Source organism: Colobus angolensis, unplaced genomic scaffold (assembly GCF_000951035.1).
Source record: "Colobus angolensis palliatus isolate OR3802 unplaced genomic scaffold, Cang.pa_1.0 Scaffold150, whole genome shotgun sequence".
NCBI classification, from domain to species: Eukaryota; Metazoa; Chordata; class Mammalia; order Primates; family Cercopithecidae; genus Colobus; species Colobus angolensis.
In genome coordinates, this window is record NW_012114600.1 from 83,643 (window position 1) to 100,251 (window position 16,609).

The window sequence follows — 16,609 nt, forward strand, 5'->3', positions numbered from 1 at the left end:
TGACAACTTATGCACATATAATGTTTTACCCTGTGAATGTGCTTTCACACACAGATATCCTTTAATATTAGCAGCTCATTAGTAGTTATAGCCACAGAGAAATTTAAACTTTTCTTTATGCAAGCCATTATCATTTTATCCACATTTTCTATCTTAAGGAGCACAATTATTTTTCTTATCTTCTTGGGAATCCTATAAGTGGGCCAGAAATCAGCCCATTAAATATATACACATATACATTAATTTCAGTTGGCTGGTGTGTGTATGTGCTTAAATCTATTCCTGGGCTGCCTTAAACGAATGGGCCAAATTTGGGCAAATAACAAAACTATGTTTTTGCTTTGCTTGTCTGACTTAAACAGTCCACATATTTTTGATAAGTCCTCTTCAAAGCACTCACATTTAGTATCTTCAAGCACATATGAATAATGAATAATTTGTTTCTATTAGGGTACAAAATCTTCTCTGATAGCAAATTAGGAACTTTGAGATTCTGGATTAAAACTTCTCATGAATTCGATTTAGTAACAGAACTAAATTTTGCACTAAGTACATGCAAACTTTGTGCTGATGAACAAGGCAATAGTTGTTGGGATTTGGGATGTTACAGATTGAGAAGAGCCAAATCAGTGATTTCACTATTCAGGATGGATGGAATGAGAAATGTGAATTTATAAAAGATCCCATTCTGTCAGGAGTTCTTAAACGTTTCCACAAAATTCTTAGAATTCTTATGTTTTATGCAAGCTCTGTATTCTGTTCCAGTGCAGCTTAGTGGTTCAGAACATGGCCTTTGCAGGCAGAAAAGCTGGAGTTCAGAGTCCCAAATTAATAACCCACAAGCTGTGTGACTTTGGGAAAGATACTCAACCCCTCTGGCCCACTTCTACTTGTGAAGTTTAAACATGCAAAGTGCTAAGCAGACTGCTTGGCACTTAGTAAATGCTCATTTTATTCCAGGGATTGGTATACATGCATCCATGCTTTAGTAATGCAAAATAGTTCTTTAAATGAGTAACCACTAGAAAAAAATGTAAATACTGACAAGTACCTTATTTGATGGGCTGTTCCATGGGCTGGTATGACACCATCACTGCAGGAAGAGACTGCGCAAGTGGAAGGGAGATGACAGAAATCATCGTTAGGTCAAGTTGTGAAAGAAATCAGGCACATTCGTCAGTCCTGGGCCCAGCAAACACATTCCACTTGACACCATATATCTCTCAATTTCCTGGGCCCAGTGCAAACGCGGCCCAGTGCAAATACATTTCTCCATATATCTCAGCTTGGGAAATCCTGGGAAATCCCCGATAAGGGCGCCGCCGTTTGTAGTTTTACTAAAAGCACGGAAACCAATAGATAACTGCTAAATGTATAAACTTAATATGTTAACCAATTGTAATGCTGTAACCTAAAGAATTCCCTTGTTCCCTGTTCCTCTGTAACCTTACAAGTCCTATTTCCATCGGGCTATAAAAAGCCAGCGCACGCATTGTTCGAGGCCCTCTTGTATGTTGTGGAACGGAGGGACCAAGTTCGAACTTGCATTAAAGATCCTTGCCGCTTGGCTTTGACTCTGGACTCTGGTGGTCTTCTTTGGGGAATAAACGGTCTGGGCATAACAGTTGAAGCTTGGGGAGATTGAGCAGCTGCCTCAATCACACAGGTTAACTACTGAGCTTGGACTAAAGACCAGGCTTCCTGGGTACCGGACTCATAGTTCCAGAGCGATAGTTAATGAATTTTTTTCTCTAAGGCTGTAAGCTCTTTTACGGAGAATAATTTAATACCCTACAAGAATTGGGTCTTACATTATTTAGCAATGTCCCTTACCTTTAAACCACAGTTTAGTTTTCTAATTCCGGTTCTCTCTCCTTTTTTCTTTTTGTTTTTTTGAGACAGAGTCTTTCTCTGTCACCTATGCTGGAGTGCACTGGTGTGATCTCAGCTCACTGCAACCTCCACCTCTGGGCTCAAGTGATCCTCACACCTCGGTCCCCCACCTACCCCCAGTAGCTGGGACCACAGGAGTGAGCCACCACGCCCTGCTAGTTTTTTGTATTTTTGGTAGAGATGGGGTTTTGCTGTGTTGCCCAGGCTGGCTTCGAACTCCTGGGCTCAAGTGATCTGCCCGCTTCAGCCTCCCAAAGTGCTGGGATTACAGACCTGAGCCACTATGCCCAGTTCTTTTTTTTTGAGACAGTCTCACTCTGTCTCCCACACTAAAGTGCAGTGGTGCAATCTCGGCTCATTGCAACCTCTGCCTCCCAGGCTTAAGCAATTCTCCTGCCTCAGCCTCCTGAGTAGCTGTTATTATAGGCATGTGCCACTACACCTGGCTACTTATTTTTTTTTTAAGTAGAGTTGGGGGTTCACCATGTTGGCCAGGCTGGTCTTGAACTCCTGGTCTCAAGTGATTCACACGCCTCCCAAAGTGCTGGGATTACAGGCGTGAGCCACTGTGCCCAGCCATAAGGTTGTTTTGTCAAGGAAGATGGAAATAACTTAATATTTCGGGTCCTTTCTTACTTTATTAGATTAACATTCATCAAGTGTCCCCTCGGTCAGGCACAGTGCTTAGCACCTGAGATATGAGGTTGAGTAGGAAATGGTCTTCTCTGTGTCCTATAGCTCACAGTGCAGGGAGGGAAAAACACAGAAGCAGATAATTAGAATTCAACATTGAGAGTGCATTTATGGCTTTATGTTAGAGCATCACTTCTATTACTGAAAAGGGACTTTTAAAATTCTACTGAAAATGTGAAAATGACTGAAAACAGCACCATAAAAAGTAGCTCCTAGTCATATTTTTTTCTGATGAGTATTTACTTTGTACATACGATTGGCCCACATTGCATCATTTGTTTTATAAATTAATTGTATATCACTATTCTATTTTATTGGTAAAATAGTAGGCTTTTAAGTATTTTTCCCAATTATCACTTACAAAAATATTGTTACAGCTTACTTTTTTTGCTCTTCCTTTTTCTTTTCGGCTGCTCTTTTCCTTAACATAGTTTGTTGTTGTTTCTCTGAAATACATTTGTTTATTATTATTATTACTTTTTTCAGATGGAGTGTTGAAAGACTGGAGTGCAATGGTGTGATCTTGGCTCACTGCAGCCTCCGCCTCCTGGTTTCAAGCTATTCTTGTGCCTCAGTCTCCCAAGTAGCTAGGATTAAAGGTATGCACCACCACGCCCAGTCAATTTTTGTATTTTTAGTAGAGGTAGGGTTTCACCATGTTGGCTAGGCTGGTCTTGAACTCCTGACCTCAGGTGAACTGCCTGCCTCGGCCTCTCAGAGTGCTGGGATTACAGGCACGAGCCACCAAGCCCGGCCTGAAATACATTTAAATAAATGAAGATGGAGAATCAGACATTACTTTCATTTATCTGAATCTGGTGCAGTTTAATTAATCTATAATTGTAAATCTTAGAATCATATGTCAGTATTCTATTTTGTTACTCATGATTTCTAAGTGTTACATAACTGTGGCCCCAGCCACTTTATATTTTGGTATCATGACAAAAGGCTGATTGTGGTTATTTTCTACCTATGCATTTATTCTTAGTGATATATGCTGGTTAAATTATGGGATAGTTTCAAAATACATGACAAAAATAGCTAAGAGTAAAGAAATGTCTTTGTTTCTGGTTGAATAAACTGACTACGCAAGGTTCCAATTTAAAATAAATTCTAAACGAATCATGTTATTTTCCAAAACTGCTCCTCCTCTCAGAAAATGAAATCAATATCCACCCGGTTGCCCCAAGACAGAAATCTCAGGATCATCTGTGACTCCTTCGTCTTCATCTGCCACAAGTAGAGTAGCTTCTATCTCCAAAGCCAATCTTTGATCAGTCCTCTTCCTATGGCCTCTAACTATAGCCTCTGCTTTAGTTTAAATCTAGACTCCTGCTGTGGCGGTGCTGTGGCTTCGAAGTTTATCTTCCCACTAATGTTCCTTTCTTTCTCCAATCCATTCTTTAAACCACAGTCTTGCTCTTTCTAAGACACAGATCTTATAATTTTACTTCCCTTTATAGGCTGAATTTAACCTGCTAAATCATGTCAAAATTTTTCTGAAGATACCAGCCTTTCTGCCTTAATCAAACACATTAGCCAAATTCATAGCATTACTGGGATAAAGCCTGAAGATCCCAAATTGATAAGGCATCTGGATTCCCTTTGATAACAGTATTCAATAACAACGAACACCTACTGAGTATACTATTCCAAGCATTTAAAGTGTATTAACTCTTTTTACAAAATCAACAATAATTATTATTGCTACCATTTATTGAGAGCCTACTTTACTAGGTGTTACATATTCATTTATTCATTATTGTTACCTTTTCTTTTTGAGACGAAATCTTGCTCTGTTGTGCAGGCTGGAGTGCGATGGCATGATCTTGGCTCACTGTAACCTCCACCTCCCAGGTTCAAGTGATTCTCCTGCCTCAGCCTCCCGAGTAGCTGGGATTACAGGGATGTGCCACCATGCCCCAGTAATTTTTATATTTTTAGTGGAGAAGGGGTTTTGCTACATTGGCCAGGCTGGTCTCGAACACTTTACCTCAGGTGTTCCTCCCACCTTTGGGATTACAGGTGAGCCTACTGTTACCTTTAAAACCACCCTGCAGGGTAGCTCTTACTGTCTCTGTGAGGAATACCAGAAAAGGAAAGGACTTCCTGGAGGGCTGGTTCTGCCTCAAGCCAATCAGCTGACACTAAGCAGTGAAGCCAGAACCTGAGGTCTCTCTGCCTGCCCTGGTCTTTGCTCACCCTGACACCAGACACCTCACTGTGTCCTGAGCAGCAAAGATGCCACACCCACAGTGTCACATAGAGAAGGGTGATGTAAATGAAAATTAAAACACTGTGACAAAGTCAAGGAGGTCATTTGTTTTTGTTGTTGTTGTTAAGTTATTTTTGGTAGAGACAGGGTCTCACTATGTTGACCAGGTTAGGCTGGTCTCGAACTCCTGGGCTTAAGCAATCTGCCTGCCTCAGCCTCTCAAAATGTTGGGATTACAGCCATGAACCACTGCACCCGGCCAGTGTCAGGCTTTGTTCCCTACAAGTCAAATCAAAACAGCCAGCAAGCTGGGTTCCACCGGGTGGCTCACACCTGTAAACCCAGCACTTTAGGGGCCCAAGGTGGAAGGATTGCTTGAGCCCAGGAGTTTGAAACCAGTCTAGGCAACATAGCGAGACTCCGTCTATACAAAAATAAAAATAGGCGGGGCAGGGTGACTCATGCCTATAATCCCAGTACTTTGGGAGGCTGAGGTGGGTGGATCACTTGAGCCCAGGAGTTAGAGACCAACCTGCAAAACATGGCGAGACCCCGTCTATACAAAAATAAAAATAGGCGGGGCAGGGTGACTCATGCCTATAATCCCAGTACTTTGGGAGGCTGAGGTGGGTGCATCACCTGAGGTCAGGAGTTCGAGACCAGCCTGGCTAACATGAAGAAACCCTGACTCTACTAAAAATACAAAAATTAGCCAAGTGTGGTGGTGCATGCCTGTAGTCCCAGTTACTCGGGAGGTTGAGGCAGGAGAATCACTTGAACCTGTGAGGTGGAGGTTGCTGTGAGCCGAGATAGTGATATTGCACTCCAGCCCAGGTGACAGAGTGAGACTCTGTCTCAAAAAAATAAAATAAAAATAAAAAACTAGCTGAGGGTGGTGGTGTGTGCTATACTCAGCTACTCAGGAGGCTGAGGTGGGAGGGTCACCTGAGCCCAGGAAGTCAAGTCTGCAGTGAGCTATGATCGTGCCACTGCACTCCAGTCTGGGAGAGGAGACCCTGTCTCAAAACAAACGAACAAACAAAAACCGAAATCGCTAAGTTTATCCCCCAGCACCAAGTCTATCCCTTAACAGTATGGCTGCTTTGAGTTCAGGCATGTGTCTAAGGCAGCTGGTTCAGAGACCTTGACACCTGGTGGAGTCACAGAATCAAGACCCTGGGAAAATTTCTTATAGCTCATTTATTTAAAGCTTTACAATTGTTTACACTGCTCAGGAAAAAAAAAAAAGAAAAAAAAACCGAACAAATTGTGGATGTTCAGAGAGCTGTGTTAGCCCACAAAGTTCAAAGGAGAAACTGTCATTCACAGAGCTTGATTAACCAGACTTAAATTTCAGGAGGAAGTAAGCTATGAAAAATCTGTAACCTTTGCCTGTCATATGCTTAGTTTGTTAAAGAAAACCAGAGAAGGAGCTTGTTATTCTTTAAATAGAAAAGCTTTAAATCAAAAAAGCCCTGAAATGTTTTATCTGAATAAGTTCTCTCAGTAGGTATCTTCAGAATAATTGATTCTAGTCAGGGCTTAGGGGCCAAGACCCAGATCACAAGGCTGATGCAGGTTCTTTAAGTTGTGATTGTATCTGATGAAGAGGAATGCATACTTACATATTTGTGTAAGGAAGATTTCCTTATTGTCATTTCCTTCCATGACAATAGGTCCTGAAAGGATATTCCTCCAAGGCCCTGAGCTAGAGACTACAGGGTAACTCTACATGCTCTTCTCCTAATAAGATTTTGGTAACATCTGATTGTTTGCTAAAATCCCATTTGAAGCCCCTTCCTGCGTGGTCCACAAAAGCAAAGAGGAAGGAAGGGAGGTCAGTGGGCATACACACTGTCACTCATGCTAAGAGAAAGGGTAGTTGAGAGCTCTGCCTGCCCACACACCCATCTGCTGGGTCATCCTTGTCCTATCAGGAGAGAAACAGCACTTCCTTTCCGCAGTGGGACTGGGAGGAGGCAGCAGCCTCAGGTAGCTGGAAGGTGTGCCCCTGGGCCTCAGACAGCTCAGGGGAGGTGGCACAGGGCTTCCTCTTTCATAGAGCTAATTAGGTTCTTATCTGTGCTACCAGATGAGCCCAGCTGCCAGCTCCTTACTTCATCTCAACCAATCCAACAGGCTATTCAAACCAACACTGATATTATCCTAGCAATTTGTTTTACATATTTTGGACAAACATTTAAAGTAATTTAGTCCTCCATCTGTCACCTTCAGGCTAAAGCCGTTTATTTTCTTGGTGCATTGACCATGGGGCTCCATCTAGGTCCTGAAAGGATATTCCCTCAAGGCCCTGAGCTAGAGACCACTGGTTAATTCTCTTCTCCTAATAAGATTTCGGTAACATCTGATTGTTTGCTAAAATCCCATTCAAAGCCCCTTCTACCTGGGCAGAGCCAGCCAAGTTGAGTTCAGCTTCAGTTGGATGCATATGTCAAAGTCCCTGGCCATTTGAATAGCCTTTACCTAAGGCAAGAGCAAATGCTGGCTAAACCATCTAATCACCATTTATTTATGTTGGTGGTGTTGGGATTTGAGAGCACAGAGTGGAAGGTAGAAACAGGGTAGTGTCTGTAACTACTGTCAAGTCTACTTCCTCACTTTCCTTTTTAACATACAAGGTCCCTAAAAAACCTTTGGATTTTTTTTTTTTTTCAGGGGCAAGGGGATGTAGAGATAGGGTTTCGCTATATTGATGAGGCTGGTCTTGAACTCCTGGTCTCAAGTAATCCTCCTGCCTCAGTCCCCCAAAGAAAATCTAGGATTTAAAAAATGATCAATTCATATAAAGAGAGACTGAAAAAAATGGAAGTGAACTTTTGCCTTGTCCCCAGCAGGCTGAGGAATTACCAAGGAGGCAGGAGGTGGAGTAAAACACACCAAGCCTGATACCAATCATTGACAATATTATGGTTAGTACTTATTGAGTGCTGACTATGGTTGAAATTGTCTTTGCAAAATTATGACTGAGAGAGTGAGAGATCTAACTTAACTAACGCTATCTTGCCTCTAACCTCCAAGCTGTCCTTGTTCATTCCTGGGTATAGGCTGAACTAACTTTGGGAGAAATTTAGTTTATAGTTTAAGACAAAGATGATAACAGCCCTTTCCCAAAGCAGACCTCCTTCTTGTCTGGGGACTAGATGGCCTTTGTAGGATTAACATGAACCACAGATTAGAAATTATGGACAGGAGTCATGCAGCTGGAAGCTCCAAGATTTTGACCCTCCCTAAACTGCTCCTACGATCAATGCTTGAGATATTTTGCAGACCCTGCATGTGATGGATCAGCTGACACCATCCAGTTCGGTAAACTGGTTCATCTGATCTTGTGCCCTGCACCCAGGAACTGACTCAGCGCAAGAAGACAGCTTTGACTCCTTCTGATTTCATCCCTAACCAATCAGCACTCCTAGCTCACTGGCTTCCCCCAACCCACCAAGTTGTCCTTAAAAACTCTGCTCTCCAAATGCTGGGGGAGACTGATTTGAGTAATAATAAAACTCTGGTCTCCCACACAGTTGGCTTTTCGTGAATTACTCTTTCTCTATTCCAATTCCCTTATTTTGGTGAATTGGCTCTGTCTAGGCAGTGGGCAAGGTGAACCCCTTAGGCAGTCACATGGTTATTGACCCTTCTTTTTCCTTCCTTTCTTCCTCTCTCCCTCGTTTCCTCTCTCCTCTTCTCCCTCCTTCCCTCTCTTTATTTCTTTCCTCCTATTCATAAAAAACTATTGAAACTGCCTTTGCAAAAATTACAACTAAGAAAATTATGTCAGTGAAAGAAATCTGACCTAACTGGCTCGACCTTGCTTCTAATTTCCAAGCTGTTACACCATTCCTGGGTATAGGCTGAACTAACTTTGGGAGGAACTTAGTTTATAGTATAACTTTGAAACAAAGATGATAACAGCGCTTTGCCAAAACAAACCACCTTCCTACCTGAATACTAGACTGCCTTTGCAGGACCACCACATTAGCTACCAGATTATAAATTACGGTTTAGGAGTCATGCAGCTGGAGGCTGCAGAATTCTGAACCTTTCCAAATTGCTCCTGGGGATAATGTCACTATAATAAAACCTAAGATCAGTGCTTGAGGTATTTTGTAGACCCTGTACTCCATGGATCAGCTGGCACCACCCAGATCCATAAACTGGCTCATCTGATCTTGTGGCCTCCATCCAGGAACTGATTCAGCACAAGAGGACAGCTTAGACTTTTCATGATTTCATCTCTGAACTGATCTATCAGCATTCCCCGCTTTCCAACCCCCTACCCATCAAATTATCCTTAAAATCTCTGATCCCTGAACTCTGGAGAGGCTGATTTGAATAATAATAAAACTTCAGTCTCCCATACTGTGGCTCTGCATGAATTACACTTTCTCTGTTGCAATTCCCCTGTCTTAATAAACTGGCTCTGTCTAGGCAGTGGGCAAGGAGAACCTGTTAGGTGATTACACTAGTGGCTAAATTAGTTTATGGTTACAGTATTTACATATAACTACATATAACCTCAATTAAAAGGAAAATTAAATTATTATGGAGGCAACTGAGCTAGAGTATCCAGATTCTCTTATACTAAGAGTCACTGAGTATATAGTATTTATTGCTAAATTAGAAAGAAATGTTATGGCCCATCTGTAGACAATAAGGCAAATTCAGAGGAGCAATTAAGAGCCACCCGGAACCTTTACTTTTAGATGCATGACCTGCCTCCCCTGGTCTGTAGGCAGTGGAGGATTAAGGAAACAAGGCACAAGGTAGCCCTGGGAGTAAATTAACAGCATAATACACACTTCAAGAACACCCAGAGGTCTGTGAGTGAGACCAGGAGTTGCAAAGTTAAATGGCTGTAGGGACCAGACATGAGATATAAATGAGTAAATGAGCAGTGTTTGTTCTTTGTACATAGATTCACTTTCCATATTAAACATGGAAGAGTATCAGGAAGTGAAGGACCTCTTCAAGGAGAACTACAAACCACTGCTCAAAGAAATCAGAGAGGACATAAACAAATGGAAAAGCATTCCATGCTCATGGATAGGAAGAATCAATATCATGAAAATAACCATACTGCCCAAAGCAATTTATAGATTCAATGCTATTCCCATTAAACTACCATTGACATTCTTCATAGAATTAGAAAAAAAAGAAATTTTAAATTCATATGGGGGTTGGGCATGGTGGCTCACACTTGTAATTCCAACACTTTGGGAGGCCGAAGCAGGCAGATCATTTAAAAGTCAGGAGTTCGAGACCAGCTTGACCAACATGGCTAGATCCTGTCTCTACTAAAAATACAAAAATTAGCCAGGCATGGTGGCACATGCCTGTAGTCCCAGCTACTTGGGAGGCTGAGGTGGAGGATCGTTTGAGCCTGGGAGGTGGAGGCTACTTTTAAAAAGTTAAAAAACAACAGATGCTGGTGAGGTTGTGGGGAAAAAGAAATGCTTTTACACTGTTGGTGGGTGTATAAATTAGTTCAACCATTGTGGAAGACAGTGTGGCGATTCTTCAAAGACCTAGAGGCAGAAATACCATTAGACCCAGCAATCCCATTACTGAGTATATACTCAAAGGAATATAAATCATTCTATTATAAAGACATATGCATATGTATGTTCATTGCAGCACTATTAACAATAGCAAATAAATGAAATCAACCTATTTGCCCATCAGTAATAGACTGGATAAAGAAAATATGGTACATATACACTGTGGAATACTAAGCAGCCATAAAAAGGAATGAGATCATGTCTTTTGCAAGGACAAAGATGGAGTTGGAGGCCATTATTCTTAGCAAACTAATGCAGGAACAGAAAACCAAAGATTGCATGTTCTCACTTATAAGTGGGAGCTAAATGTTAAGAACCCATGGATACCAAGGGTAGTGAACAACACACACTGGGGCCTGTCGGAGGGTGAGAGGTGGGAGGATGGAGAGTATCAGGAAGAATTGCTAGTGGATGCTGGGCTTAATACCTGGGTGATGGGATGATCTGTGCAACAAATGACAATGGCACATGTTTACCTATGCAACGAAACTGCACACCCTGCACATGTACCCCTGAACTTAAAAGTTGGAAATAAAAAATTTTAAAAAATTAAAAAAAGAAAAGAGAAGTCTGGGCACGGTGGCTCATGCCTGTAATCCCAGCACTTTGGGAGGCCAAGGCAGGTGGATCATCTGAGGTCAGGAGTTTGAGACCAGCCTGGCCAACATGATGAAACTCCGTCTCTACTAAAAATACAAAAATTAGCAGGACGTGGTGGCTGGTGCCTGTGGTCCCAGTTACTGGGAGGGCTGAGGCAGGAGAATCTTTTGAATCCAAGAGACAGAGGTTGCAGTGAGCCGAGATCATGCCACTTCACTCCAGCCTGGGCAACAGAGCTGGACTCTGCCTCAGGAAAAAAAAAACAAAAGGAAAGAAAGAAAGAAAAGAGAAGTACTTCTTTACCATAAAGAATATACAGAGGTGAAAGTATGGTGGTAAATGAAAATTAATAGCCTCAGTGTTGGGAACAATTGGGATTAGTGAGGATTGTGGCAAACTGGAGACCACATGTATCATTTAAGAGCACAGTGGCCACTCTGCTCTAGCAGATTACTTCATGAGGGAATATGGCTTTAAATTGCCAAAATTCCCATTTTTCAAAAATAAAACTGTAAATATATATTTTTGGTCAGGCGAGGTGGTTCATGCCTGTAATCTCAGCACTTTGGGAGGCCAAGGCAGGCAGATCATGAGTTCAGGAGTTCAAGACCAGCCTGGCCAACATGGTGAAACCCCGTCTCTACTAAAAAAATAAGTCAGGCATGATGGCAGGTGCCTATAATCCCAGCTACTCGTGAGGCTGAGGCAGGAGAATTGCTGGAACTCGGGAGGTGGAGGTTGCAGTGAGCCGAGATTGCACCACTGCACTCCAGCCTGGGTGACAGAGTGAGACTCAGTCTCAAAAAAAAAAAAAAAAGTATATATATGCATATATACATATACATACATACATATACATATACATATATATATATGAGCTGTATCCTGATTTTTAAACATCTCCTCAAATAAAAAGGTACTGCATAGGTAAAACCGAACAGTTTTGCAGCTTTGCAATTTTTTTCTTTTTTCCTTTTTTTTACTTATGTCTAGACCTGAAGGAGTCAAATTCAGGCAAATATCTGGGAATCAGGGACCACACAGAATCAGATCAAACTGGGGCTGTGTGTAGAAGACATGTGAGCAGTGAGGACTGCAGAAGCTATGCAAGAACTAGAGACAGAAAGTTCTGAAACTATCTTCACCTTAGGAACAGACTTTCTCTTCTAGCTGTAGCAAAAACCAGCAATGGTTTCCCAGGCAACATCCAGTCTGCCATAACCTGGAAGTTCATGTGTTTCTGCAATGCAGTATCATCTCTTGATGGGCAAATTTTGACATAATTTTCCAGACTTTTAACCAATCCAGGAATGGAAGCTTAGAATGTTCTACTGAGTATCAACTCCCTGTCGTTGCAAATATTAACCCTTCTGTTATGTGCAAAAAGCTCTTAATGAATTCTCATTATCTTAGTAGCACCTTAGAATCAGGTTCTCAAAGCCTGAATGCTTCATAAGTATCGTCTAGGTGATATTTATATTTTGTTTGTGGTGCTTACAATGAATATAGATAATTGTATATTTGTAACATCAGTATACTAACTAATGTGATACTTGATCTAAATGGCTTTAAATATTTCTTCATAATTGGGCAGAGCTTAGTGGCCTGTTTTCAGATAGATGCTCGGGTTTACACACACCACTCCTCAAAGACAGACTTAAAAATATTTGGTTCCAGGCCTGGTGCGTTGGCTCACACCTGTAATTACAGCACTTTGGGAGGTCAAGGCGGGCAGATCACTTGAGCTCAGGAGTTCAAGACCAGCCTGGGCAACATGGTGAGACCCCCATCTCCACAAAAATACAAAAAATTAGCTCTGTGTGGTTGTGCACACCTGTAGTCTCAGCTACTCAGGAGGCTGAGGTGGTAGGATCACCTAACCCTGGGAGGCTGAGGCTGCAGCGAGCCAAGATTGTACCACTGCATTCCAGCCTGAACAATATAGTGAGACCTTGTCTTAAAAAAAAAAGAAAAAAAGAAAAAAAAATTCTTCCTTTGTTAAGGAATAACAATAAAATACTGCTGGGCAGTGTCAATAACCATACCATCTGAAACTTTTTAAAAGCCTTTCAGATAACTTCAAACAAACGTCTATATTGTTTTCTAGAACACTGGGGAAATAGAATTTAAATGAACAACTGTGTCTTTTAATCCACATTGCATACGTCTGTTATTGTTTAAGTCTCATTATTATTTTTTCCACTTACTCTGCAGTGATCTGAACTGACATGGCCTAGCGTTACTGGTCCAGCAGAGCAGTGGAATTCTGCAAGCACACTGCACTAATATCAGCAAGGCATTTGGCGAGGGCATTTGCTGCCAAGTTTTGGAAATTATGATAGAGCTGCTACAAACATTCAAATGCAGGATTTGGGGTGGTTGTTAAGTCTTTAACTCATTTGGATAAACGCCAACTCACTTGGGTAAATGGGAGTATGATTGCTGGATTCTACGTTAAGACTAAGTTTAATGTTGTAAGAAGCTGCCAATCTGTCTTTTGAAGCAGCTGTGGCATTTTTCATTCCTACCAGCAACAAATGAGAGTTCTTGTTGCTCCACATCCTCACCAGCATTTGGTGTTGTCAGTGTTCTGATTTTCTAACCATTCTAATAGGGGTGTAATAGTACCTCATTGTTTTAGTTTGTAATTCCCTAATGACATATGATATTGAGTATTTTTTCATGTGCTTATTTGCCATCCGTATGTCTTCTTTTGGTGAGGTGTCTATTCAGGTCTTTTGCCCATTTTTTAACTTGGGTTGTTTGCTTTCATATTGTTGAATATTAACACTTTACATGTTTTGGATAGAAATTTTTTTTTTTTTTTTTTTTTTTTGAGGCAAGATCTGTCTCTAAAGCCCAGGCTGGAGTGCAGTGGTGTGAACTTGGCTCACTGCAACCTTCCAGGGCTCAAGCCATCCTCCCACCTCAGCCTTCTGAGTAGCTGGGACTATAGGCTTGTGCCACCATGCCTGGCTAATTTTCATATTTTTTTGTATTGTAGTGATGCGGTTTCACCATGTTGCCTGGGCTGATATTTTGGATAATACTTCTTAATCAGATGTATTTGCAAATATTTTCTCCCTGTCTGTGGCTTGCCCTTTTATTTTCTTAACAGTATCTTTTGCCAAGCTGAAGTTCTTAGTTTTATTGAAGTCTCACTTACCAATTTTTCTTTCATGGATTGTGCTTTTGGTGTTGAATCTACAAATTCACACCTAAACACAAGGTCACCTAGAGTTTCTCCTGTTATCTTTTAGGAGTTTTGTAGTTTTATATTTTACATTTAAGTCTATAATCCACTTTGAGTTAATTTTTGTGAAAGGTGCAAAGTCTATGTTAGATTAATTTTTTTTCTTATTTTGCATGTGGATGTTCTGTTGTTCTAGAACCATTTGTTGAAAAGATTAGTCTTTCTCTATTGAATTGCCTTTGTTCCTTTGTCAAAGATCAATTGACTGTATTTATATAGGTTTATTGTTTTATTTGTCTTTTCCTTCACAAATGCCACACTGTCTTGATCATTATAGCTTTATAGTAACGCTTGACGCCAGATAGCGTCGGTCTTTCACCTCTGTTCTTTTACAATATTATGTTGGCTATTCTGGGTCTTTTGCATTTTCTTATAAACTTTAGAATAAAATTATTAATATTCATAAAATAACTTGCTGATATTTGAATGTGGATTGTGTTGAATCTATAGATCAAGTTATCAGGAAGAACTGGTAGAATTTGAGTCTTCCTATTCATGAGCATGAAATAGCTCTTCATTTATTTAGTGATTTGATTTCTTTCCTCACAGTTTTGTAGTTTTCCTTATATAGGTCCTTAGATTTATACCTAAGTAATTTTTTGGTGCAAATATGAACGGTCTATTTTTGATTTCAAATTCCAGTTGTTCATTGCTTATGTATAGGAAAGCAATTACATTTGTATACTAACTTTGTGTTATGTGATCTTGCTATAATTACTTACTATGATAGTTTCAGGATGGTTTTTTGCTGTTGTTGATTCTTTGGGATTTTCCTTCTTTTCTTTTTCTTTTCTTTTCTTTTCCTTTGTTTTCTTTTCTTTTTTCTTTTCCTTTTCTTTTTTTTTGAGATGGAGTTTAGCTCTTGTTGCCCAGGCTGGAGTGCAATGGCACAATCTCAACTCATTGCAACCTCTGCCCCTTGGGTTCAAGAGATTATGCTGTCTCGGTCTCCCTAGTAGCTGGGACTACAGGCATACACCACCATGTCTGGCTAATTTTTTGTATTTTTAGCAGAGACAGGGTTTCACCATGTTGGCTGGGCTGGTCTCGAACTCCTGACCTCAGGTGATCCGCCTGCCTCGGCCTCCTAATCCAGTACAATGCTGAATAGAAGTAGTGAGAGGGAAGGGCACACCCTTGCCTTATTTTTGATCACAGGGAGAAAGAATCTAGTTTCCTAACATTAAGCATGATGTTAGGTGTAGTTATTTTGCAGTTATCCTTTATGAAGTTGAGATCCAGTTCCCCTCTGCTCCTAGTTTGTTGAGGATTTTTTTTCTCTAAACTATGAATGAGTGCTGAATTTTGTCAAGTGCTTTTCTGCATCTGTTGATATGAGCATATAAATTTTTCTTCTTTAGCCTATTGATAAGATAAATTACATTAATTGATTTTCAAATCAATTGAACCACTCTGTATACCTGGAATAAAATACATTTGGTTGTGGTGCATAATTCTTATACATTGTCAAATTTCATTTGTTAATATTTTGTTGAGAATTTCTGGATTTATGATTGTGAAAGATATGAGTCTGTAGTTTTCCTTTCTTTTAACGTCTTTGTCTGGTTTTGGTATAGGATTAATGCTAGCCTCACAGAATGAGTTAAGTGTTTCCCTCACTTCTATTTTCTGGAAGAAATAGTAGAGAATTGGTATCATTTCTTCCTTAAATGTTCAGTAGAATTAGCCAGTGAACCCATCTGGGCCTTGTACTTTCTGTTTTAGATGGTTATTAATTATCAGTTAAATTTCTTTAATATATTTTGGTTAATTCAGATTATCTGTTTCTCTTTGTGTGGGTTTCAGTAGACTGTGTCTTTCTAAAAAATGGTCTATTTTCATATAAATGATCATATTTGTGGCCATAGAGTTGTGACTAATACTCCTTTAATATTCTTTTAATGTCCATGGAGTCAGTAACAATGGCCCCTTTTTCATTTCTGATATTGGTAATTTACGTCTTTTCTCTTTTTTTTATATGTCATTGTATTTTATTTTATTATTTATTTATTTATTTACTTTTTTGAGATGGAGGTTCACTCTTGTTGCCCAGGCTGGAGTGCAATGGTGCGATCTCGACTCACTACAACTTCTACTTTTTGGGTTTAAGCGATTCTCCTGCCTCAGCCTCCCGAGTAGCTGGGATTACAGGCGTCCACCACAATGTCCAGTTAATTTTTTGTATTTTTAGTAGAGATGGGGTTTCACCATGTTGGCAGGCTGGTCTCAAACTCCTGACCTCAGGTGATCCACCTGCCTCGGCCTCCCAAAGTGTTGGGATTACAGGCGTGAGCCACTGCACCTGGCTATCATTGTATTTTAATATGCATTTTTTTTTTTTTTTTTACAAATGAGGGCAGATATGTTTTTATATCCTTT

At 40.5% G+C, this 16,609-nt stretch overlaps 1 protein-coding gene across 3 annotated transcripts in view; it reads right to left on the minus strand.

Annotated features, from left to right (window-relative positions):
* The window catches only part of PCED1B (PC-esterase domain containing 1B), a 175,813-nt gene that overhangs the window by 30,719 nt on the left and 128,485 nt on the right, over positions 1 to 16,609 (minus strand). Inside the window, exon 2 of one of the 3 annotated variants that reach the window (XM_011936044.1) lies at positions 1,052 to 1,106. The exons of the other annotated variants lie outside the window; for them this stretch is intronic. The gene's annotated coding sequence lies outside the window, so the exon portion shown is untranslated. The remainder of the gene's footprint in view (positions 1 to 1,051; positions 1,107 to 16,609) is intronic. 3 annotated transcript variants of the gene reach the window in all.